Here is an 18,675-nt window from a genome sequence, read left to right on the forward strand (position 1 = left end):
TCCAGGGTGTGCATTCCCCAGGAAGAAGGGCACCAGCAGGAAGTACATACATCCCAGAGTGAAGGGAAGCAGGAGGGTGGGTGCGGGGGCTTCAGGGGATGCCCTGTCTCAGAGCGGTACCTCCTCTCACACTCAGAGAAGGACCCAGGGGAGGAAGGATGAGTTTGGCTGAACATATTCTATTCACACAGGAGAGAAAACACTGCTACCGTGTAGGAAGAGCCAGTGGGTAGTGGGAATTCAAGTCAGCGATTGTCCCAACAGCACTGATGCATAGAAGGAAAAAGGAGAGATTTAATATATTTATGTATGTATGTATTTATGTATTAATTAATTTATTTGCAGTACCAGGGATTGAACCCAAGGCTCCACAAACATTTTTTAAATTTTTTTTGGTTTTTTGAGACAGCGACTCATTATGTAGTTGAGACTGACCTGGAACTCACTATGTAGCCCAGGCTGGTCTCGAACTCACAGTGATCCTCCTGCCTCAGCCTCCCGAGTGCTGGGATTACAGGCGTGCACCACGACGCCCTGCTCCAAATTTCCTTATAATTTTTAAAGGAGTAAATGGAAGCAGCAAAAATAAAGGGCACGGAATAGCGCCTGGACTTTTAAGGCCCTGGCTCTATTATTTCAAAGTTGTGTGACCCTGACAAAATAATTCAATTTCTCTAAGCCCCAGTTTTCTTATCTGTAAAATGAGTATGAGGATGATACTCACCTCACAGAGACGTGCAATACCTAAGTTCCATAATGCAAACAGAGCACCTACCATAGGGTGACTCATAGCAACTACCCAGTAAACAGTCCCCATGGCTGCAGTTATTTTTGACATCTCAGGGTTTTTGTTTCAAGTTTCCTATGGTTTATATCTAGATGTCTCCCCAAAGCCTCAGGTGCTTCATAGCTGTGAATCTCAGAAGGTGATTAGATCATGTCGGTGTGATAGGCATCCGTGGATTAGTCCACTGATGAGTTTAAAGCTAACTGAGATGCTGGGAGGTGAAGAAGCCTGGCTAATTGAGGTGGGTACTGGGGGCGTGGCCTGGAACGGTGTGTCTCCCTCCCGGTCTTCTCTCCTTCCTCTGGGCGTCCCACTGCCGTGGGGTGAGCAGCTTCTCTTCTGCCATGGCTTTCTGCCTCAAAGCCAGCTGACTGTGGACTGAAACCTCTGCAAACTGGGCCAGGATAAACCTGTCCTTCTTCGAGTTGTGGGTATCAGGTATTGTGTCTCAGCCATGAAGAAAGTGAATAAGACAAAATTTAACTCTAGGCTGGGGATTTAACTCGGTGGTTCCACCGCCTGCCTCTCAAGCACTACCAAAAAAAAAAAACAAAACAAACAAAACTCTAATTTTGTGTTGATCATTCTGCATCTTTTTCTGATGTGAACAGAGGTAATAATTTGTCGGGGAGATGGGTATTTAGATGTTAGTTATGACAGCAAAGAGCTCCTTCCCAGAGCCACAGTCAGCCTTGAATGATCTGCACGTTAAGAGACAAGTCAGGTTTGTTGTTGTTGTTGTTGTTTGTTTGTTTGTAGCAAGGTTTTTTCTTAGATGGTGGCCACCTGGCAGAGCCCAGCCTCTCTGTAAGACATCTTGGGCAGCAGCAGGTCAGAGGTGCAAGGAATTAGAATAGAGCGGGAAATGTGAAAAGAGCTGGTGCATAGTTTGCTTTGGGGACAATCTTTCTGGCCTTGTGAATTTTTAGTAAAATTGTGCCCTTCTTTGGCTGTCTTCAGATTGAAGGCAAAGGAAATCAGAGATTTTCTACAACAAAAATACAAAGAGCTCAAACAAGGTCAGCCTTCAAAGACTCGTTGGTAAAGAAGACTGTAGTATTTGTGTTACCTCCAAACCCTTAATAGAAAAAAGAAGACAAAACCATGCAGACCACCTAAAACTTTATCTTCCTGGTAATACAAGAAATGTGTTAGACAAAACGACTCCTTTTCCTTTTCCCTGGGTTACTTGGCAGCAGCAGAAAGCCCTTCACAAAAAGTTCTAGAAGGGCTTGATATTGAGTTTGAAAAGTACGAATTCCATAGTAATAAGTAACTAAAGGAGCAATATTTTAGCCCTTCACAGGAGTCTGGTTATTATTACCATTAATGCCAAGTATCTTGTTTCTATTCTTTTTGATTTAAGGTCATTTTCTCTGTAAAAGGCCTGCTTTGTTTAGTGCTGTGCAGTGACGTGGGTTTCAAGAGAAAGAGGATGGGCAGGCCGGGGAAGTATCGTGTTGTACTGAAACATTAGAGCATCTGGTTGTGAAGAAAACCTTTGTGTTTGCTCTGAACCTGATGCACTTCTCTGGTCCTCATTTTCTAGTTCAGTGCCTTAATTTCAGTGCTGTCTTCTCATGATGATGATGATGATGATGATGATGATACCTCTACCTGAGCGTAGAAGTTCCAAGAACGGCTCTGGGAGGCTGTATGCTCTGGTCAGGCCTGCTGGAGACCTGTCCAAAGGAGACCTAAGTCAGTAATCAAATCTAAAAGTGACTCCAGAACTCATAGTCCATTTTCTAGACAATGAGAAAGAACAGACACCAAGAGAATGAAATATCTTGCTCAGAGATACACAACTTTGCATCCCAGGGGACATTTGGCAATGTCTGGAGACATTTTTGGACTCTAGGGTTGGGGTATGATTGCATCTACTAGATAGAGACCAGGGATGCTGCTAAGTATCCCACAGTGCAAGGGACAGTCCCTGTGTCAGTCAGTGCTCACCAGAGAAATAGATTTAATGAAAGATATACAAATATATAAGAATTTATAAGATTGGCTTACAATGGCCACCCACAGAGTCAGGTATGGAAGAGTGCAAAAGCTCTGCCTGTGTGCTAGAGATCCAAAGGATACAGTCGAAGGCATGGAGCTCACTCTGGTGTCCCCAGTGAGTCCATATCAGGAGGCTGAAGGGTCTGCAGTGAAGGCTGACAATCTGTGTTAAAAGCCAGAAGACAAGGTCCAAGGTGAAGGTGAAGACTGAAGTTCCTCTGAAGAAACAGAAGCAAGCGAGTCTTCCTCTTCATTTCCCTCTATAGCATTCTGGCAACAGTCCTCCCGAGGGTGGGTCTTCCACACCCAGAACTATGCAGAGCCCATTCAGTTGGGCGTATCTTACTCAGTTAATGATCCTAGTCCCCATTACAAAGACCTATGTGGACTCAAATGCCAACAGGACTATGGCTGAGGAACTCTGAAACACAAGAAAAAGAGACCCCTGCCTGCCTCCTGGCCTTACTGTGCCTGACTCCACACTCTGAACTCCAAGGTCTTACAGCTTTCAGTTCATCCTGCGCTGTGCTCCCTTAGAAAATTCAGACAACTCGGCCCACCAGGCTGTCCCACTTCATCCAGTTCAGGCCTTCCCATCCTCCAGCAAAATGCTTTCTTAAGAAGGCTTCCTAGCAAGAGCAAGTCAGTACCCACTGCATGCTTTCTCCCCTTTCATTTTTCATTTTTCAAAGATTTTCAAAGGGTTTTCCCTGCTTTTCTGAACACCCCAAACTCCCTGCCTCTCAGCTCTTTGTCTGTGGGCTATGTTAGCTTTCAGTCAGATGGCTTGGATTTGAATCCCAGAGGCTAGTTGTGTGACCTTGGGCAAGGTGCTAAACTCTGTGTCTTTGTCTCCTCTGTGTCTTTGTCTCAAGCATGAAGCTAATAACTGGGCCTACCTCAAGGGATATTGTGACAATTAAAGGAGAGAGTCTTAGAAAGTGCTTTAAGCAGTGTCAGGCCCATCGTGAGCTCCAGAAAAAAGTTTGCTACTGTTATATCAAGAATTAAAAACTGCCCTTCAGAGACCAATAGCAACAAGATAAGACTGATATGCCACATAGTTCCCACAGCACGGCCCTACCCCACTGTCTTTTCTTCACCAGAGGAAGCAGAGCTCAGGGGATCAAACACTTCCTATCTACAGATAGGAAAAAGCAAGACCAAGAGAGGTTAAGAGATTTGGGGAATATACATGGCAAGTTTTTCCTACCTGATTCCTGCCTCTCCCTCTCCCCTTTGGAGGTGATAACTTCAGATGTATGACTCCTGATCTACACTACAGAAACGATCTCTTAGCAACTATCTTCCTGCTCCCAGCTTTCTACAAAAGACCTGGAGTTATAAAATCCAAGCTTATCATAACAAAACACACCAAACAGAACACAGTGAAGTTTCTCATCAGAGATCTAAGGTGTTTGTTTGCACAAATTCCCGCTCCCCCGCCCCCCAAAAAAAGAAGAAAAAAATCTAAGCCTGGAAAAAAAAAAGTAGACCAAACACAAATAATAACCTAAATAAATTCAAAACACATCAGAGTAGGATGCTGCAGGTTTCTGCACTTAAATCAGCAATCCTGAGAAAGGGCTGCAGGATGTCACTGCAGGGGGATGTTGCTGCATGTGGGGATGTCACTGCAGGGGTGGGAGGCTGTCCCTGGGAAGCTGTTTAGCAAGGCCACCCCTACCTATCCCAACCCTCTATTTATGCTTTGACTTTCCCACCTCTAGACAGTTACTTCTTTTTTCCACCCCCCTCTGGGATTTTGGAAGCTCATTCTTTGCCAATATGGTGATGTTTTAGCCTAAAGAGTCCCTTAGATTTCAGATTCATGGAGAGAAGTGAGACGTCCAGACCATAGAATGACAAGGACCTTTGACCTCCTAGTGTGGCCATCTCTGAGAATCCAGCTCTTGGTAGTTGCCTAATCTTTGTCGGGGGCGTTATCAGGGATCGAACTCGGGACCTTGCACTTGCAAGGCAGGCGGTGGCACCACTGAGCTAAATCCCTGGCCCTAATGTCCTACTTTTTAAGAGAGACCTGAACAAACCAGAGTTGCAGAAGAGAAGCGTAACCAGGATGAGACACCTCATTGTGTGAGGGCTACCTAGGTAGAGGTGACCTAGGGCAATGTAAGAGGTGTCTTTAATCATGTGAAGGGCTGTTTGGCTTTCAGTTTCCAGCAATAGGGCAGACTGAGAAGAAAAAAAATCTAAGTCTGGGGAAAAAAGAAAAGTAGACCAAACACAAATAATAACCTAAATAAATTCAGATGAGGGTGAACTTCTACACCTTCTACAAACTCATAAAAATACTGGCAACATGTAGCATACGTGAGTGTATTTGCATTTTTGACAGATATACTTGAGCTCATAAAAATACATTTCTAGATGCAAGAATTTTTTTTTTTTTTTTTTGGTACCAGGGATCAAACTCAGGTCCTTCTTGTGCTTAGGAGGCAAGTGGAAGAACCACTGAGCTAAATACCCAGCCCTGAAAGAATTTTTTTAAAAAGAACTTCTGCTCAGAGTGGAAAACCTGAAAATTTCAGCTAATATCTTGACCCAAGAAGACATTTACACAAATAAAAGTTCTAATGTCTAGAAGTTAGCATACCAATGCCTACATAAAACCAAAGATGTAGTTTGGGTACCTGAAATGGAGAATCTGGAAGCATCAAGTAGAGACTCTTCTAGGACGCATCTTTTGATTTAAGCTCCACCCCACTGGGCCAGGGAGGCTCCAGTGATACTTGTCTCCTTTCCAGCATGGCAGAAAAGAAAACAGAAACACTCCTAAGAAGCAAAGCCTCAAATTAGAACCAAACACAAATATCTTCTATAAATGTTACACTGCTCACCTGGTGTGTTGAACAGGGAATTTCAGATAAATAGGACTAACAGGGTATGTGGGGTGGAGGCATTTTAAGAAATGCACTCGAGCAAGTGAGGGGGCTGAAATTCAAAACTTTTCAGGAGAAGGCAGCAAGCTGGAGCCCCAGGGAGGCATTGATGCTACAGCTCAAATGCAATGGCAGTATGGAGGCAGAGCTCCTCTTTTTCTCTAAAGCCTTTAACTCTAAAGGATGAAGCACACCCAGTTATGTAGCACACCGTTCCAGATGGTAACCTGCTTTTCTCAATGTGTACTAATTTACATGTTAATTGCATCCTTTAAAATGCCTTCCTAGCAACATCTAGAAAGCTGTTTGACCAAAGAAAGAACCCTGAGTACTGTAGTATAGCCAGTTTAACACATAAAATTAACTAGTATTTGAATCCCCATCACCCCCAAAAATCTATATAAAATTGAGCATTACCAGGCCCCTGGGACACCTGAAAAAATGATGAAAAGAGTGTTTCCAAGGGAAACCCAGCCAAAGATGAGCTCCCACTCAAAAACTACAAATCACATGAGGAAATAAACCACAATAAGGAAGACTACAACAGGAAAAAAGAGGTTATCACCTCAAGAATCTAAAACAATCAGGAAGAAACCATAGCATATGTTTTTAAATGTTAAAATAAATAAAAGAAGAAACATAAGTAATAATGAACAAATATAATACTTTGTTTGTTTGTATTTGGTACCAGGAATCAAACTCAGGACCTTGCACTTGCAAGCCAGGTGTGGTGTCACTGAGCTAAATCCCCAGCCCTATAATACTTTTTTAAAAGATGAATTAGAAAGAACTTCTAGAGTTTCTAGAAATAAAAGAAACATTCAAAAGATAGATCATGCAGAAGATAGCTCAGGGGTAAAGTGTTTGCTTAGCATGTGCTATGGTTTGGATCTACGGTGCCCCCCAAATTATGTGGCAGGTGATTGGATCGTGCAGGTTGCTATACTCATCACTGGATTCATCAGCTAATGAGTTCAGAAGCTGACTGTGCTGTCAGGAGGTATGGCCTGGCTGGAGGTGGGCCCCAAGGGCTGACATGGAAAGGTATATTCCAGGTCTCTCTCTGCTTCGTGGCTTCCATGACATGAGCAGCTTACTTTCTTCAGGCCCTTCCGATAGACTCCTTCCTCCTTGGAGCTGGCTGGCCATGAAATGAATCCACTGAAACTGGGAGCCAAAATAAAATTCTCCTCTCTTAAGTTGTCAACGTTGATAGAATATTTCAGTGATAGGAAAGTGATTAAGACAGCATGCACAAGAGCCCCGGGCCCCACAAAAGATAAAAACAAAACAAAGCAAAAACCCAGAATATCAGACAAAACTGAAAAGGGATTTAGTGAACCAAAATAAACCTTGATAAGGTATCCAGATTATAGCATAGAACAATTAAGAGAAGGAAATATACAAAAGGATACAGGGCATGAAGTATAGAATGTTAGGGTTCTGAAGGCTCAATGTAAGTCTAATATGACTACTGGAGGGAGGAACTGGAGAGAGGAAAGAAGCACTCTTCCCTAGATAATAGCTAAGAATGTCTCCCACTGATGACACAGATCTTCAAACTGAAAAAAAAAAATGTGGACTCCTGAGCAAGATAAGTACGACATTACACCTAGACTCGCCACTCACAGAGAAAAATCATTAAAGCACCAAGAAGAACACAAAGATCACCAAGAGGAGAAAACTGAGCACAGAAAACAGTGAGCAGAGTACAGTGATGTACACCTGTAATGCCAGTACTCAGGGAAGCAGAGGCAGGAGAATCACAAGCTCAAGTCCCATCTGGGGAACGATGTGAGACCACACCTCAAAATTTAAGGAGGGCAGGGCTGGGGATGTAGTTCAGTGGTAAAGCATCCCTGGATTAAATCCCCTTGTGGGCAGGGAGAGGAAGGAAGGAAGGAAGGAAGGAAGGAAGGAAGGAAGGAAGGAAGGAAGGAAGGACAAAAGTATTAGGCTCAGCCTTAGCAAATACAATGGAATAATTTCTCTATGCTGAAGGAAAACAATTATCCCTGTAGAGTGCTAAGCCAAAGTTGAGACATTTCTAGCTAAGTGGATGCACTTTGAGACCATACTCTTAAGTAAAATAAATCAGACACACATGTTTAAATACTGCATTGCTTCTCTGGTGTGAGAAACCAAAAGTGGAAATAAGGACCAAAATGTACAATAGATATGAGTAAACGGTTAGAGAATGTTCAAATGGAAGGAAGAGCAAGGGAGGATGGAGGAGGAAAGGAAGGGAGGCACATGAAAAAAGTGAAAATAGGCAAATTTGGAAACAAAGGTTTTGCATGTGAGGGAAGGGGATGAGGGGAGGGGAGGAATGGGGAAAAGGGAAGGGGCAGTATAAAAGGGGAAGTGCAAATTCCCTGTGATGAGTGTTACCATTGTGTATATCTAAAATGCACCAATAAATATACTTTTTTGCTTCAAAAAAAGGTTAATTATCATTTAACAGCCAAGACTTTTCTAAAGAAATACATCAAGCAGGCGTGGTAACACACTCCTGTAATCTCAGCACTTGGGAGGCTGAGGCAGGAGGATTGCTGAGAGTTCCAGGCCAGCCTGAACTACATAGTGAGACTATCTCAACAAAATGAAACAAAAATACATCACATTTTCAGAAAAAGGCAAATGATCCAATCTCTTATAGAAGGACTTTGAGCTGATAGGAAGGAATAAGATGGAACAGTCAATGGTCAGTGAAGAAATAGATGCAGATATAGGTAAAGCCAAATAAAAATTGACTCCAAAATAGCAATAACAAAGGTAATGTCTGATTTTTGTGGCACTTAAAGTGGACCTAAAGTACTAAATAATAAGAGCATGAAACTTGCAATGGAGAAATTAGAATAAGGATATCCTAAGTATGATGGATTTTATTTCTTATATTATTACAGTGATGCACACAAATTATAAATACTTCCAGGGGTTCACATAATATACTCTTTCTCCTTTCTTATGATAGAATCTTGAAATTCCACAGGTCAGCAACGTGCTGAGCTAAAAATACACCTTCCCAGACCCCTTTGCAGCTAAGGTAGCAAGGTGTTGCAGACCTGGCCAATGAATCCTAAACAGAAGCCTACTGATGGGTTCTAGGAACAATGATTTGTCCTTTACCCATTTCCCTTTCCTTTTCTTCCTACTTGAAATAAGGAAAGAAAGCTTGGGGGAGGTGCAGGTGCCTTGTGATCATGAAAAGAGAATAAAGTCACAGACAAGGTGTATTTGTCAGCTTTCCTGTCACTGGCGCAAAATACTTGACACTTGCAATTAAGGAAGAGGTTTCTTTTGGTTCATAGCTTCAGTGAGTTCAGTCCATGGTATGTTGGTTTTAAGACAGGAAGGGCATGGGAGAAGGACCTGGCAGAGGAATGCTGCTCATGTCATGGGTGTCAAGATGCAGAGAGAAGAGAGGAGCTAGAAACAAGAATATATCCTCCCAGATCGCGCCCCCAGTGACCAGCCTCTTCCAACCAGCATCCACCCCCAAACACGAGACCTTAGGGACACATTTCAGATCTAAACCAAACATTAAAGATGAGAGAAAAGAATAATAAAATGAACTTAAGTACCCTAGCTCTGACTATTTAACCCTAGCCCTCACTACAAAATAAACACATAGGTGTTTAATCCACTGATTTTCTAACATGTGTAGCTAAGAGTAATATTAAATTGCATACGCACTGTAATAAAAATAAATATCTGATCTTTATTCCTAGTTCTTATCATACCTGAAATCTGTCTTATATGCTAATGAGATGACTGGTGATGGCAGTGGGGGCTGAATAGTTTCAGGATATGGACTAGTCCCCTGAAAAACCAAGTAAGGCCTGATTGGATGGATGAGACTTTCACCTCTACCCCACCCCAACCTCTAAGACAGGAGAGGGGCTGAAGTTTGATTTCTTGTAATGGCTAATGGTTTTCTTAATCCTATTCACATAGAGAAATCTGCGTTAAAGCCCCTAAACAAAAGAGTCCAGGTAGTAGCAAACATAGGCACGTCCTGACGAGTTGGCCTACTCCAACCTCACAGGGACAGAAGCTTCTAGCTTAGAATCCTGCCAGATCCTGCCCTGCGTAACTCTTTACCTGGCTGTTCATCGGTGTCCTTCCTCACAAAGTGATGTGGGCTGGTGGCAAAGCTCAGTGGTAAAGCAGTTGCCTAGCGTGCATGAGGCCCTGAGTTCAATTCCCAGTACTGGGAGTGGGAGTAGAGGTGGTAGAGGTGTTTATAGTGATGGTAAGCATCATGACTTCCATAGTTCTAAAGGCCACTCCAGCAAATTAGCACAAAAAAATGAGGGTTTGGGGAATTCCTAACATTACAGTCAACTATGACAGAAGTATGGGTATCCTACGCGCCTAATACTTATGACTGACATCTGAAGAGAGGGTAGTTCTGTGGGACAGAGCCCTTTAACCTGGGTAGGAGTTGGTGTCCAGAAACCTAGAGCTAGGTATTAGAGTGAGGAAAACCCATCCATTTGGTTTCAGAAGTGTTGTGAATCAAAAACAATTCAAAATTGGTAGCCATCAGAGCATGATAATATGTTAAAGATAACCACTAAAAGAAAAGAATTTATATATGTGAATATATGTATGAGAAAATATATACAAATAAAGAAGCTAAGAGGTTAAAACAAAAACATTGAGATATTAATACATTCGAGTCAAAATTTTATTCTAATAATGAATAGAAATGTAAAAGATTAAAATTACCTATTAAAAGAAATGCTAAAATCAAATATGAAATTCAGTTTTTTGTTTATTCTAATAGACACATTTAAAATATAATAATAAAAAAGATTCAAAGTAATGAGATGGAAAAAAATACACTAAGCAGTTATTACCCAAGAGAACACACAACAATATTACAGTCATTAAAAATAGGGGAAATGACTGCAAACTAATAAAAAAAAGAATCTTCCAATTAAACACAGATATACCTAAAAAAAGAAAAACCTAAAAGAAAACCAAAGTAAAAGAGAAATTAGACAAATTCTCCTTCACACTGAGAGGTTTTCAGGGGAAAGGGAGAAAACACTCTGGTCTGTCCAAAGGCAGCCTGAGACAAGTGAGTAAAATAAACAAAGGGGAATGGAGAATCTTCTTCGGCCTTCAGAGCTGTCCAGAGTAGATATGGGCTGCCCTGGGAGGGAAGCAATGTAATAGCTAAGGTCAACTGTCAACTCGATTGGTTTGCACACTTCTGTTTGTGTGTGGGAGTCATGGAAGCTTGATCTCAAGTCCCTGGACCCTTCCTCCCTGGGGCTGGTCCCCTGCTCTTCTTTCTGGCTGTCATGAACTGAGCAGTTTTGTTCTGCCAGGCCCTTCCACCATGATGTTCCTGCCTTGGAGCCAGCTGACTATAGACTGGATCCTCTGAAACCGTGAGCAAAATTAAATTTCTCCTCTGTAAGTTACAGATGTCAAGTAATTTGCTCCAATAACAGGAAAGCTGACTAACACAGGGAAGCTCCCAAAACCATGAAAATTTTAAAGCAGAATTTACAGTATAAGATGGTTGCACAAATATCAGAGTACCAGACACTTAATCCCATCAGGGCAGAAAACATGTCTGTTTTGTTCACTGCTATCTTAAATCAGAGGCTTGCACATAATAAGCATTCAGTCGGTGTCTATTTATGAATTCATTAACTAGTCAGGCAAGAACATAGATAACAATCTCCTGCAAAGTGAATTAAGATCCTCGCTCCTCTGCTTTGACCCCATTCTGCAGCCCAAGATCACCACAAAACAAGGAGGTCTGAGGCTGGGATGGAGACACCAAGGTAGGAAGAGGGATGGAAAGAAGAATAACTGAGGGGCACAGAGAATGGAAGCCAGCTCCACAGAGAGCTTCCAAGAGCCTCCTTGACATAGCAATTCCTCTTGACCACAGTTATTGTCCTGGCCCTAAATGAGGAGGCACTGGCCAGCCTATGGCAGGACATCTTGTCTGTACCGCTTACAAAGACAGAGAGGCAAGAGTGTGAGTGGGTCATTGGGTCGGTCAGACCCGCACATCAGGATCTTTCCACATATGGGGTGCTCAAAAACAGAAGGATGGGGATGAGGTCCTCGGGATCATCAGATGGAGGCAGGCCAGAGTCATTGTCGCTGAGAGTCCTCCAGTCCAATGGAGAGACAAAACTCGACCTCTACAGATCCTCTAGAATGAATGCTACAGACAGTCCCTCTCTTCACAGGAAATCCAATCCAGTGAGAAGGCGTGTTCCTGCTCCATCACTCTTGCCCTCCCACCTGTGCAAGGCGCAAGACTCAAGATGCAGGAATGAAGGAAATGGCAGATCCAAGGACAAGTTCCTTTGTATAAAGCATAGAGACTATAGGAATTGCCGCCAACAGTCTCTCAGGGGACATCCCCACAGCCCCATACCAGGGCTCCTCCCTCCCTCCTTCAGAACCACCATGATGCTGGACCCTTTGGAATGAATCTGAGCCCTGAGCCTGTTCCTAACACAGGAATGCCAGCTCCTTTGTCACTCCCTGCTTTCCCTCCAACTCTATTTTGTTCCTTTTCCCACCCGAGTGCCCCACCCCCATGTGCTATTTCCCAAGATTGCCCCCAGGGAGGGGGGATATGACCCATCAGCCCACTGGTGATCTTGTTTTACATGAGACGTTTCCAAAAAAGACCAAAAAATCCTTTCCAGGAAAATGCCATTTTAAAAATTCAGCTCCAGACACTGCGGCAACATTAGGAAAACAAAGGACTTGGCAGAAAGGTTTTCTGAATGAGGACTTTTTCTCTAAAATACCTTTTCCAAATTGCCTCCAGTGGGAACGATTCCAAGGGTCAGTTCTGGAACACACAGGCAATTTCAGGCAGCAACTTCTGGTTTTATGCCATTGTAGCCCTCTCCTATTTGAGACACTGCAGGACCTTCTCCTAGGCTTGAGCCCAGAGTCTCTCAAGGGGTCCCCAAAGGAAGCAGCTATCTCTGCAGGGTCAAGAAATAAAGCTCTTCTTCCTTTCAGAAGAGACTCTTCAGCCCCGTCTTGCCAGCATCCATGACAAATCTTAGGGTCAAGCTGAGGGTCAGAAGGACACTACTGAACTTAGTAGAGAGCTGGCCTTCTCCTATCATCCATGTGAGAGGAACATACAATGCCCCAGGACACACAGAGGGGTTTTCTCCTTTTGCATTGATCAGGTAGAATCATGTGGATATCATATATATACAATAATAGTGGTCATTATTTATGAAACATGTACATTGGGTCCATCACTAACATACCCTTTATATTTATTTTAACTTATTTAATTTTCTTTTATAACAACTATTGTAGTCTGTACTATGCCATCCCCCACCATAATTCATATGTAAAATCCCAAGCCCCCAAAACTTGGTGTTACTGCTTATGTCTAAAATATCTCTCAAAAGTCTCGCATTTTGAGTAGGGCCCTGGTCTGAAGAGGCAGGTCATTGGAGGTGTGACCTGGAGGGGTGTATTCTTACCTCCAGCTCCTCCCTTTTCTCTCTCCTTCCCTGCTAGCTGTGTAGTGAACAGCTCTCCTCTACCTTGCTGTTCTGCATGTGGTTTCTGCCTTGGAGCTAGTAACCATGGACTGAATCCACTGAAACTGTGAGCCAAAATAAATTTCTCCTTTAAGTTATGGCAGTCAGGTATTTTGTCCCAGGGAAGGGAAAGTGACTAATGCACTTCACAGTGTGACCGTATTTGGAAAGGGTCTTTAGAGAGGTGCTCAAGTGGAAATGAGGTCTCAATTAGAGTAGGTTCTAAAAATAAATAAATAAATAAGGCTAGCATCCTTATGAAAAGAGGAAATGGAGGCAGTGAAAGATACACACAGAAGAAAGGCCAGGCCAGGATACAGAGGGAAGGTGGCTATCTGCGAGTCAAGGAGAAAAGCCTCCGAAAAAAGCAACCCTGCCAACACCGTGATCTTGGTCTTTCAGCCTCCAGAATAAATATATTTCTGTTGTTTGAGCCACATCATCTGTGGTATTTTGCTATGGCAGCCCTAGCAAACTAATACAACACCCATAAAATTAATATGGCTATTATCCCCATCTTCCAGGGAACCAGCCCCCAAGAGGGTATGAAACTTGCTAGCACAGCTAAAATTTGAGACTCCAGAAGACGAGCTCTTAGCCATGTCGGCAGCTTCTCCTCTATGCTCTGCAATGAAGGTACATGTTCCACTTGTTTACTGCTGCGTAACAAACCACTGCCCAACTGAATGGCACAAACTCATAGCATTTATTTTGCTCATGAGCCAGAAATTTAGGCAGGATGTCCGGGAAAACTCATCCCTGCCACTCAGTCACCTGGAACAGCTTGAAGTCTAGACCGAATCATTGAAAGTCTCACCATCCATTTGTCTGGCAGTTGACACTGCTGTCAGCTGGGACCTTACCTGGGGCTGTTGTTCACTTCACATGGCCTTTCTGAGCTTCTTCCTAACATGGTGACTAGTTCCAAGGGCAAGCCCCCTGAGAGACAGAGCCATGCAGAATTGTCTCACACTTTCTAACAAGCCTTAGAGGACTCACCAAATTCTCTCCTTCGAAGCAAGTCACCAGGGCGGGTCCATGCTCAAGGGAAGAATAATGTCATACTACCTTTTGATGGGGAGAGTGTCAAAGAATGTGCAAGAGTGTTTGAAGACCACTACCACGCATGGCCAATGACATGGTTGTACATTTTTTTCAAATGCTTATTAACCAGCAGCACCACATCATTGAAAGGACATCAGACTGGAAGTCAAAGTCTTGAGCAAGAGCCTTTCAGCTGTCTAGGGCTGGGCTTCCAGAACCCATTATGAAAAGAACAGCACTTGCTTGTCTAGCCTGCTCTAGCCACCCTTGTCTCTGTGAGAATGAGGTCACCTAATCCCTTTTACTCTCTAAAACAAGTACTGATCTCAGAAAGAATTTTAGGATGCTGGCCATCTGACACTTTATTTGCCATTCAGTGATGATACCTTGGTTCTACCTTGTGCCCAAGCCACTGGTCTTGAAAATGCAGCAGTGCAGGCACAAGCCTTTCCTCAGTACCAGCACCACCACTGGTGCTCTACTTTCATTGCTTTCCAACACTATAAAGGAGAGAACATTCTCATCACCATTTCATAGATAAGATTTAGATTTAGATAAGATATAGATGTCGTGGGAAATAAGTAGCTTTCCTAAAAGTTAGTAGAGGGCAGAGGGAGAGTACCTATGGGCATGCTACAGCCAGCTCTGTTTCCTCCAAGATCTGCTCTACTGTCTCTTAACCCCTCTCCAGCATCCAGGCCTGCCTCCTACTACCAGGCTTCCAGCATGACCCCACTGCCTGCCAGAACATCTGAGGTCATCTGGGGTTGTCTATTTTTCCGCTCATCTGACTTTTCAGGGACCGCATTGTGCTCTCCGTCACTAGTCTGATGGACTTACTGGACTCCTGTGGAGCCATCACCACCCTGTTTATCCTCCTGGTAAAACTCTAGGTTCCAGTCCTTTGTGTTTCCTCAGCCTATCTCAGGCAATGGGACAGTGCCCTGGCATTATTAAGAGCAGGACCAAGCAAGAGTGCTTCACAAGTGAAAAAACCAGAGGCCTAGAGTCAGACCAATAGACATCCAAATCCCAGTTCCACCAGTTATTACTTGTATGTAAAAATAATTAGGCCCACATTGCTCATTGTGAGGCTTCTCCATGAATTAATACACTATGGGGCTTGGTGCAGTGCCTGGCACCTAGTAAATGGTTAATAAATATTAGTTATCTTTGCTGTTGTTGTTATCAGTAATATCGGTAAAAGATTCACTAGGAAGCATAGCATATGTTAGGCATTCAAAAAGTGATAGCTGTTAATCTCTTTGTTTAAATCCTGGAAGAGCTACAGGAATTCAGAGAAGGGCCAGATAACAAGGTAGTGAAGACAGAAAACAGGCTGCCGGAGCAACTGTACAGATCCACAGATCTCGATCTAATCCTGGAGCTTGGGTATGACTGGCCTTGATTAAGTGGAAATTCCTCCCAACAGAATGCTCATCCTCGTCTGCCTCAATTAGGAGATGACAAGGGTTTCCTGAGCTTGGGAGCCCCTGGGAAAAAATTTCAAGAAAGAAAATCAGAAATACCCCTTTTCTGTCCTCCTGCCTGGCATCCGTCACTATGGCAACACAAGCCACTGGCCACCACATCAAGCCCTGCTCATCGGCTGTGCTGTGGATCAGTGGTTTCTCAAGCATCACCTAAGGCTGTATATCCTCAGAAAGCAAGTGAACTGATCAGAGGATGATTTATCTCCCAGCTTCAAACCCACTCCTATCAAGCTGTGAACAACAACCAGGTAGACACAAACCACCATATTTACAGGCCATCACACAGGCACGTGCACGCACACACACGCACTCGCACACACACACACACAAACACTTGAGCACTGAAGTACTGTTGTATTCCTCTCCCACTTTAATTTTTCTGAGTTACTGTCTGGGGATGCTTGCAGCTGGTTCCAGCCATGCCTACAGCCCCTGACTCTGTGTTGATGAAACTGGGGAGCACATAAAGTGTGAGCAGATACAATGGCTTAAAACAATGCCACCAGCTCAGTTACAACTGCCTACCTCTTGAGGGCCTCCTGACTTTTCTTCAAGCCAGAAGATGGTCAATGAAGTGACATGTACTTTCCCCAGATCACTCTCATTTCCCTCTTCCAATCATGCATGAGTTGTTGGCCCCTAGGATGACCTCTAAGAATTCACTGCTGCTCATGTTGCCCCGCTTCTCCTGGATGGGCCAAATCAGACTCCTCTGCTTTGGCTCCTAGTTGCTCATTTGGCCTACAATCCAGTTTTCCTTTGTATTTGTCAGCTACTGGTATGGTAATACAATGTAACAAACAATCCCAAAATCTTAGTGCCTTATAAAAACAAATGTTTGTTTTATTTTTTGCCCACACAGTCTATGGGTTGGGATGAGGGGCTCTAATTCATGCAGTCAGTCTAGTACAGGTCAATTCCCCATGTTTCCCTTTTAGGACCAGCAGATACTTGGGGAAGGCTCTTCTCTTTATGAATAGAATAAGCATAAGAAAAGGCTTATGGAAACATCACATGACTTTACATGACTCTTATTCAATTGACAACTGGCCCGTTGTCAACTCCATCCATAGTCCACTGGCCAAAGAAAACCAAATGACCAGGCCCACAGTTGAAGAGATGGGAGGATTTCCCCTACCTAGCCTAGTAAGGTGTGTGCAAAGTCATATGGTAAAGTCAGACATGGACATGTAATTCTGTGGCATGGAAGGAGTGAGGAATTCAGAATGACAATCCAATCTCCATCATATCTTAAATCAGAACCCTGCTGTAAGCTCACCTGTGGAATTTGCATCTTCTTCCCCGTCAGGCCTCCTCACCCCTTCTCCCGGATCACTCACAGACCCTAACGTGGAGACCTTCCCACTCAACCTCTGGCCATTGCCTCCCACCAGCAGCACTCGCAGGGATTCACCCACTTTACTGCTCCTCTAGAATACTTAGGAAGCTTATGGGCCTAATTAACTCCTCGGTCCCTGGAATACGCTGGCATCAGGAGGGGCTAGAACCAAAAACTGGAAGTGGGGCAGATGTTGGGGAGCCTCGGCGGCTTCTCTGACTCCTTCCCTCACATCACGTTGTTGTCTGTTTGTTGTCGTACAGTTACTCTGGTTCTGAAGCTCAGATCCGGAGGGTGAGGCACGGAATCACCAGGCAGACTCCGGGGAGGTTTCTGGAACACTTCGGTTTTTAATAGGCAGAGCAATGGCTTATATAATCAAGGAGCAAGGGGAGGGTCATTGTATGCTGGGCATAACATGATTGGTTGATGCTCTCATATTTCTATATAAGGTGATCTTTTGAGCAAGCGATGGAGATGGCGAATAGGAGGAACGGGACGTCCTTCAGCCGGCTCTCAGCCAGTCTCAACCCAGGAGAGTGAGATGCTCAAACGCCTGAGTATCCCCTAGTGTGCTAGCAGATGCGGTGTGGCACACTTGGCTCAGCCATGCTTGAATTTTTCTCACAACATCACATGGGAGCTGTGTCTGCCTCTGCACATTTCTTCTGTCTCTCCTGCTGGGTGCCCTTTCTCCGCACTTCTACTGCCACTGTGGAATAAGTTCTGCACCAGCCTTGGGACCACAGCAGCACCGCCTTCAACACCTGGCTGAATAAGATTCCAGGGCCCAACTTCCAAACTCCCAGAGAAGGACAGCGTGAGATCCTGAGTTGCAAAACTGTTTGCCCACCCACAAGACAGAGAGAATCATGGAGCAATGAGGTGCCAGACACTAGGCAGAGCACAGATACCAGAGGTTTCCCACTGGAGTCCACTCAGCCAGTTCTGGCTAGGGAGGTGATTTGTCTGCCATACAGGGTTTTTGTTTTGATATTTTGATCTGCTTCTTAAATTTAGAAATTGAACGGTTCATATACAATTCCACACACCTTTTTTCTTAAAAAAAAAATATCTCAACTGAACAGAAGTATGAGGGGGGCCCTGTAATCTTGATTGTGTGTGTATGTTTGGTATCAGAGGTCAGTTCCAGATCCTTCACCCTGAGCTACATCCCCGGGCCTTTTATATATATTTTTTTTTTCATATTTTTTGAGGAAGGGTCTCCCTAAGTCACTACATTGCCAAGTCAGAGCTCAAACTTGCCATCCTCCTGCCTCAGCCTCCCCGAGTGCTGGGGTTACAGGCGTGCAACACTCTCCTGGGCCACCACTCTTTTATACGTACCTTACATTGCTTTGAAGTTTTAGAAATTTAGAAGTTCCGCAACGGAACCACATTTCAGCAAGGAATGAGTTCGCTAAAGCTGAGCAATTTCCCACATCACCATACTCCCATCATTCCTTGTTCTTTTCCCATCACTGAGGCCAAGGGTCAGTAATCACTGGTCATCGTCTTGAATTACATTTTTCTTATAACAGAG

The sequence above is a fragment of the Fukomys damarensis genome, unplaced genomic scaffold (assembly GCF_012274545.1).
Source record: "Fukomys damarensis isolate Sample0158 unplaced genomic scaffold, DMR_v1.0_HiC HiC_scaffold_2, whole genome shotgun sequence".
NCBI lineage: Eukaryota > Metazoa > Chordata > Mammalia > Rodentia > Bathyergidae > Fukomys > Fukomys damarensis.